Below are 8,597 nucleotides of genomic sequence, written 5' to 3'. Positions count from 1 at the left end.
GGAAAGTTATGACCAACCTAGACAGCATATTCAAAAGCAGAGACATTACTTTGCCAACAAAGGTCCATCTAGTCAAGGCTATGGTTTTTCCAGTGGTCATGTATGGATGTGAGATTTAGACTATAAAGAAAGCTGAGCACTGAAGAACTGACACTTTTGAACTATGGTGTTGGAGAAGACTCTTGCGAGTCCCTTGGACTGCAAGGAGATCCAACCAGTCCATCCTAAAGGAGATCAGTCCTGGGTGTTCATTGGAGGGACTGATGTTGAAGCTGAAACTCCAATAATTTGGCCACCTCATGCGAAGAGCTGACTCATTTGAAAAGACCCTGATGCTGGGAAAGATTGAGGGCAGGAGGAGAAGGGGACGACAGAGGATGAGATGTTTGGATGACATCACCGACTCGATGGACATGGGTTTGGGTGGACTCCGGGAGTTGGTGATAGACAGGGAGGCCTGGTGTGCTGTGATTCATGGGGTCACAAAGAGTCAGACACGACTGAGCAACTGAACTGACTGAACCAATGCTAATATTAAGGATTGAATGTTGTCATTATGTACTTTGTGGATTAGTTTCAGCCTCACCCATCTAAGTTCTTGCCATTACTTTGTATCCCTACAACTGACCGAATTTAAACCACAATGCAAATTTAAATGTGTTACTTTTTCTCAGAACCATATGATGACTTGCATCACTTATCATATATGGGTTAAGCTCTTTAAGGTAGAATATAGGGTTCTCCAGTATATAGCCTCTGCCTAGCTTTCCACGCTCATAACTCGTGAGTATTATTATACTGCTTAGAACTTTTCCTGTATCTACTCCAACCTTCGCATCAATATGAGTGTTTCTGACATGGATGCTTCTACATCTCTGCATGGAAGAGACCTTTCCTTTTAGCTAATTCCTTTTCATTTATTACAACTAAATTCACAAATTATCAACCTTAGTAAAACCTTCCTTAGTAACTCTACTTTTAACTCCAGGTTACATACATTTGTTTCTATTCTTAATATTTTAATAATAACCCATTATCTCTCTATCATTACTTTTAGAGCACAGCAATATAGCTGTCTGTTTTTCAAGAATTGGTTTCTTTTTTTCTTTTTTTGGCTGCATTCTGTGGCATTGTGGGATCTTAGATCCAAACCAGGCATCGAACCTGGGACCAGGCAGAGAGTGCCAAGTCCCAACCACTGGACAGCCAGGGAATTCTCTGTAATTACCTATTTTAATGATTATCTCCTCTACTATATGCTTACCTCCTCTACTATCCTTTTATGAGGACAACATTGTAGAGTTGATTTTATAATCAGTTCCTTGAACAGACCACACATATGGGAATTGAGAGCTTCCTAGGTGGTGCTAGTGGTAAAGAACCTGCTTGCTAACACAGGAGATGTAAGAGAGGCAGGTTCAATCCCCGGGTCAGGAAGATCCCATGGAGGAGGACGTGGTGAACCACTCCAGCATTCTTGCCTGGAGAAATCACATGGACAGAGGAGCCTGGCTGGCTATGGTTTATAGGGTCACAGAGAAGTGACCAGTTGAAGTGACTTACCAGAAGTGACCAATTGGACACAGTTGAAGTGACTTAGCACGCATGCATGAGAATTGTAAATATAAATTTTTGTTAGCTACATGGATTAATTTCATCATCGTATCCTCAGCTTACAACTAGGTCAAATTTTTATAATGGTCCTTCAAAAATAATCTTTTAAAAATAGAACAGTCTCCTTAGCTTGCCTAGAATATGCTACTGACTGCAAATCTCAACTGAAAAGGTATAAAGAGATCTACAGAAATTCATTACCTTTTTTTGAAAAATAATTATATGACTTTTTTTCTTACTGATTGCCATCGGCAGACTCATCTTTGAGGATAAAGGATGGCATATGTATTTGGGGATATTTTAACAGTAACAGAAGTAGGACATGACTCATTGAACCTCTAAACCACCTGAATTTATATGCATTTTAAGTTCTGAAATTAAATAAATGGGGGAAGTCAACAGTGGAAATCAATGGTTTAGAAAAAATATAAATTTACACGATCTTATTGAAGTAAATTATATTCTTATGAAACCTAAAATATTAGGGACGCTATGTATAAAATCTTCCCTTGTAGCTCAGTGGAAAGAATCTGCCTTCTAATGCAAGGCGACTTTTTTGATCCCTGGGTCAGGAAGATCCCCTAGAGGAGGAAATGGGAAGCCACTCTGGTATTCTCACCTGGGAAATCCCATGAACAGAGTCTGGCGAGCCACATGCAGTCCATGGGGTCGCGAAAGAGTCGGACACGACTTAGCGACTAAACAGCAACAAGTATAAAAGCTTAGGTGATACTTAACTGAAGTCAAAGGGGTTTGCAATCAGGTAAGCAAAGGTTTCAAGGTGGTGTTTGTTTGTTAATTTATGATTGTCCTTGTCCAACTTGTTTGTCCTTTATGAACACTTAGTGACTTTTCTCACTCACACTCTCATGCCCTAGAACTTTCGTTATTCTGGCTTTCCTTCCCTGTATGTTCAGAAAACTGCACTGGAAGCTAAATGGGAAACTATGCCCTATTTTAACCTAGTAAAATTCTTTATTAGACCCTGGAAATGAAGTCTCACTTGATTATATCTGTAAATTAAGGCTGACATATCATTCATTAAAGATGAATGCTAAATGATCTCTTCTTGGAAAGCATCTTTCAGCTAAGATCACTAAAGCCCTGTGTGTATGTAATATTCAACAGGGATATAATATGTGAACAATTATAACGTGAGTCACTGTGATTCTCTGTCTTTGCAAAAGCATTTCTTTTTGAAAACTGTGGGTTTTTTTTTTTTTTTCAAAATTATCTTTCTTTTCTCTGCTTAGTAGACTCCAGGGCTCAGCGTTCTACTGTCATTCTTCCTTGAGGTAAAAGTAAATGCCTGAACTTTCCCAGATGGTCATGTTGGAACTTAATTGCAGACACACCTCTTGCTACAATTATGTGTGAAAATTGGAACTAACTTTTTTTAGAAGCCTACAAAATGTTAGTCATTGCATCATGATTATAATACCATGAGGCAGAATTATTATGCCCATTTTATATATGACAGGAGCAAATATTAATAGACTTCCCCAGTGGTCCAGCAGTTAAGACTCTGCTTCCGGTGCAGGGGCCCAGACTCTATCCCTGGTCAGGGAAAAAGATCCCACAAGCTGCAACTAAGTGTTTGCGTGCCTCAAGTAAATATCTCCACGTACTTCAACTAAAGATCCTACATGCTGCAACCAAGATGGAGCATCCTGTATGCTACAACTAAGTCCGAGCATGGTCAAATAAATAAATAAATGAGTAAAATATTAAAAAAAAAAAAGTACTGTGATTGCCTTCACCTACTTCATAGAATAGTCTACATAATTAGCTAAAGGAAAGAACCATTTCAAGGTCAAAGTACAATTAGGTCTTGCAGTTTGGGACACTTAGCAAGACCTGGCAGGGATGTCCAGTGCCTGTGGAGGACTCTTAACAGACTCACAGACTTCATTCACAAAACTGAGGTCACACAGATGGTCAAGCCTTTCTGCTCCTTCATATTGAACTCACTTCAGACTGCTCACCCCTAAGCACAGCCATACTTGCTTCTTTAGATCATCACTGCAAAGACTGATGGTCCACTATTTACACTCTCTCTTTCTAAATCTGGCTCATTTTCCATTTTCCATGATTCTTATTACATTTTACGTATGGACTACCATGATAATTCACACTCTTGGTCTCATCTTTTGGGTTGTTTTGTTGTTGTTCCTTTATACTCTGCACTCATACTTCAAGGCAGAACAGGAAAGTTATTAGAAGCATAAATTTGGACATCAGATTGTGGGATTTCCAATGACATCATCAGTTTTTTAAAGTTGTGTAATACTGAGCAGTGAATATAAAATCTTGATTCTTCAGTCTCTGCATCTGTAATACAGGCACTTAATACACATGCTTCAAACAGTAATAGTAGGAACAACTGAGTGAAAACAGATAGCCAATTAGAAGAATGCTTGTCACACAGTAAGCACTCAATAAGTGTTAATATCATCATCATCATCACCACCACACCATCATTATTATATACATTCTCACCATTGTACCAATGTTGCTTTATCAGTACCATTAAGTAACTCTTATTTTTTTAAAAGCAATGGTTATGTGTCAGTCTTTGTTATTTTTGACTCACATGTGAAAAACATTTTCCTGTCGACCATTGTGTCAGTCAGAGTCCAGCAAGGAAGCAAACCGCTCTACATATTTCAAGGAGTATGGTGTGAGTCCTAGAAATTAGTTACTTACAAAATTGTATGATGGATTGGAGGACTGGAAGCCAGAAAGAGCACCTTTGTACTACTGAATCCAAGAGCACACTGTCACTGATGTAAATCAGAGGCCAGGATGCTTCTACTTCCTTCCTACAGAGAAGGCAGTAGCAACCCACTCCAGTACTCTTGCCATGGACGGAGGAGTCTGGTAGGCTGCAGTCCATGAGGTTGCTAGGAGTTGGACATGACTGAATGACTTCGATTTCACTTTTCTCTTTCATGCATTGGAGAAGGAAATGGCAACCCACTCCAGCGTTCTTGCCTGGAGAATCCCAGGGACGAGGGAGCCTGGTGGGCTGCCGTCTATGGGGTCACACAGAGTCAGTCACAACTGAAGCGATGCAGCAGCAGCAGCAGCAGCAACTTCCTTCCTATGCCCCTTCTACTTTCACCATTATGAATACCACTCACACTCATGAAGCTAGGCTCAAGCTACCAGAATCTCTAAACTATTTTTGGCAATCACATTTCACACTACTGCTTGTTAACAAACTGCAGCAGGAAGGAGACCTATATCTCACATCATCCTTGGCAAAAGAGTTTTGGACATGTCATTTATAGCTTCTTTTACTCTTTTACTTTTGTCTTGAAAGTTGTTTCCTGATAACTTCAACTGTCACCTCCCTCTCAGTTCAGTCACTCAGTTGTGCCTGCATGTCAGGCCTCTCTGTCCATCACCAACTCCCATGGCTTACTCAAACTCACGTCCATCGAGTCAGTGATGCCATCCAACCATCTCATCCTCTGTCATCCCTTCTCCTCCTGCCTTCAATCTTTCCCAGCATCAGGGTCTTTTCAAATGAATCAGTTCTTCACATCAGGTGGCAAACGTATTGGGGTTTCAGTTTCAGCATAAGTCTTTTCAATGAATATTCAAGACTGATCTCCTTTAGGATGGACTGGTTGGATCTCCTTGCAATCCAAGGGATTCTCAAGAGTCTTCTCCAAAACCAAAGTTCAAAAGCATCAATTATTTGACATTTGGCTTTCTTTATAGTCCAACTCTCACAGCCCATACATGACTACTGGAAAAACTATAGCTTTGTCTAGACGGACCTTTGTTGGCAAAGTAATGTCTCTGCTTTTTAGTATATTGTCTAGGTTGATCATAGCTTTTCTTCCAAAGAGCAAGCATCTTTTAATTTCATGGCTGCAGTCACCATCTGCAGTGATTTTGGAACCCCCAAAAATAAAGTCTTTCACTGTTTTCATTGTTTTCCCGTCTATTTGCCATGAAGTGATGGGACCAGATACCATGATCTTAGTTTTCTGACTGTTGAGTTTTAAGCCAGCCTTGTCAGCCTCCTCTTTCACTTTCATCAAGAGGCTCTTTAGTTATTCTTCATTTTCTGCCATAAGGGTGGTGTCATCTGTATACGTGAGGTTATTGATATTTCTCCCAGCAATCTTGATTCCAGCTTGTGCTTTATCCAGCCCTCCCTCTAGCTCTAGCTAACTACCAAATCTCCACTCATAACTCTGACATTCTTTCCCTAATTTCAAGTACATAACTCCAAGCATTATTGAAAATTTCCACATCTATCATATAAGAGCCTCAAATTCAATATATTTATAGCATAATGAAACAAACACAAGACTAAATCAAACTGTTTCTCTGTATGTATGATTTTAATTAGTGATACATTTTTTCCAAAGTGCCCAGGTACAAATTTTTGTTTTTCACAATCTCAAATTTCTCCTCCTCTTGCTTGATACATAGTTGAATGATAGAAAATGTAAGAATTAATAGACTGCATGATCTTCAAATGACCTTCCATAAACATCAGATCTTTTATTTTGGCTTTTCCTGGAAAGGGTCAGTAACAACTGGAATTTGTACTCACTAACACAGCCTGATGTTACTATACATTTTGGGGGGGTTCTGAATTGCAGAGTATTTTTACATTTAACTCTGTATAGTTAGGAATGCTGACATTTTACTATGGAAACTGGAGTCTAACAAAGACACTCACTGATGCAGAAGTTGTTTCAACATAGGATGTAAAATTACTGGCAAGAAGTTGTATAAAATCAGATAGATTCAAATTTTATCTTTGATGCTGTGCATGTCCTTGGGGAAGTTACTTAAAATCTCAAATCCCAGGCTTACTTAAGTGTAAAAGAAAGGTTAAAATGATACCCACGTTATAAGGAGGTCATTATAAAGAATAAACATAATGATACAATAAGGTTCTTAATGCAATACTAGTCTCAAAATCCAAACAAACAATGTATTTTGTTTTGTATTATCGTTGCTTATGTTGATGCCATCACTCCTGTTTTTTGATTGTATTAAGGTCACGCTGGAGTTGGTATAATTTGATAGTTGTTATTATACCTTATAGATTCACAGCTATAAAACTGAGCAGAAAACCTTAGGAACCTGTGGTGTGGATTCTATGGAGAATCCTTGGGTTCATGTAAGTAATAGATGTACTATGCTGAGTAGATTGGAAGGCAATAATAAATAAATTGGTCTGGCTTTAATCCTCACAATCAATTTATAAATATTGGTACTTAATATAATTCAGTTGATAAATATTAGTGTATTTAACACAATTATCCTTTATGTTGGGCTGGGAGGGAAATATTTAGGCATCAAACAGAATTTGAAAACCATTGCCCTGAGTCATCAGTAAACATTGTTCTCTTCTACTAAACATATTCTTGATAGCAGTAGGCTATGTCAGTATCTATTAGTAAATGTGCATTTTTAAAAATTCAGCTGAAAGTAGAAAGAGTTAAGTCACTCAGTCGTGTCCAACTCTTTGTAAAAGTCGACCCCATGGATCATAGCCCACCAGGCTCCTCTGTCCATGGAATTCTACAGGAAAAAAACTGGAGTGGGAAGCCATTTCCTTCTCTGGGGGATCTTCCCTACCCAGGGATCTAAGCTGGGCCTTCCACACTGCAGGCAGATTCTTTACCATCTGAGCCACCAGGGAAGCTCCTTAAATTCAGCTACATACAACAAATATGTTAAACGGTACAACATATTTTACAACACTAGAGAAAATGTTGATCTCTCACTTACACCTTATTTTTCAGTTTTTAAAATAAACTTCCTTTTTTAAAACTCTGTAACTTTATTATTTATTTACATATGGTCATGCCACACAGCTATGGGATCTTATTTCCCTGATCAGGGATGGAACCCGTGCCCCCTGCATTGGAAGCATGGAGTCTTCACCACTGGATTGCCAAGGAAGTCCCTATTTCTTTTGATAGTTTTGACAATTACTTTGATTGTATGTTGTAATAAGACTGAAAGAACTCCCTAGAATCATTGATTATAAATTACCAGGGATTACACAAACTTGCACTTTGGGTCAGTGACTGTCTTACAAAGATATTGCAGCTGTTAAGCTGGTCCCTATAACTCTATACATGGAGCTCAATTAAAATTCCTTAAATAAATTCCTTATCATTTGCTAGATAATGACTTAGTTTGAACTTAATTTGTCATTATGCTTGTCTCTAACTTCAATTCTGAAAAAAAATTTTTATTTTTCTACCTTAAATTTAAAATACTGAATTTTGTCAAAATGCAGATAAGTTTCTTCTCTGTCTATACCAGTAGCTGTTAGAAACTTTTTTTCCCCCTCTCTCAGCAACTTCTAGATGTACCCACTGTGTATAACTGCCAAGCAGATTTGGGAGGTCACAGAAGAACAGGGCTGGAAAAATGAGAACATCACAGGGAGGAAGAAGTCCTCACTAAGGCATGAGCACATGTTGTTCTCCACCACACAGAACGTGTCAGTCTGCGGAGCACACCCTGGGACCTCCCACCATAGATATATTTCTGGCTTCAACTGGGAGAAGCAACAAGTTGACAGTCTCTGCTTCCTCATGGCAGCCAGAGACTTGCTGAAAACTGATATCATTCGGGCCTGTCTCCCTGAAAGACAAAGAACATAACATCCAAAAGAGTGAAACATATTCTCCCCACGTTGCTGGGGGAGGGGAGGGCGGGAGATCTCTGCCTGCTTGGCACAGCCAACTGTAATGAGAAGACAGCAGAGTTTTGCAAGGCAAGGGAGCTGGGGGAATGCTCTGAAAACCACACCTCTGCCTTTTGGTACTGGACATCAACTGAAAATCATTCTTTGGGGACTGGTTTTTGGAAAGCTTTTATGCTCATGATGAAAGCACAAGTTCTAACAGACGGTCTGTCGTAGGACTAGAGCTTAGAAAGTAAATAGCACAAGCACATTCTTAATGTAGCAGCCCACTTGGATTGGCAGGCTA

The 8,597-nt window shown here is 39.2% G+C and overlaps 1 pseudogene; it reads right to left on the bottom strand.

The window, feature by feature from the left end:
* LOC104987907 overlaps nt 1-8,597 on the bottom strand; it is a 173,447-nt pseudogene that overhangs the window by 160,076 nt on the left and 4,774 nt on the right.

This window comes from Bison bison, unplaced genomic scaffold (genome assembly GCF_000754665.1).
Source record: "Bison bison bison isolate TAMUID 2011002044 unplaced genomic scaffold, Bison_UMD1.0 scf7180017864108, whole genome shotgun sequence".
NCBI lineage: Eukaryota > Metazoa > Chordata > Mammalia > Artiodactyla > Bovidae > Bison > Bison bison.
The sequence above is the reverse complement of the archived record's forward strand: the minus strand, read 5'-3'. Positions and strand labels throughout refer to the sequence as shown.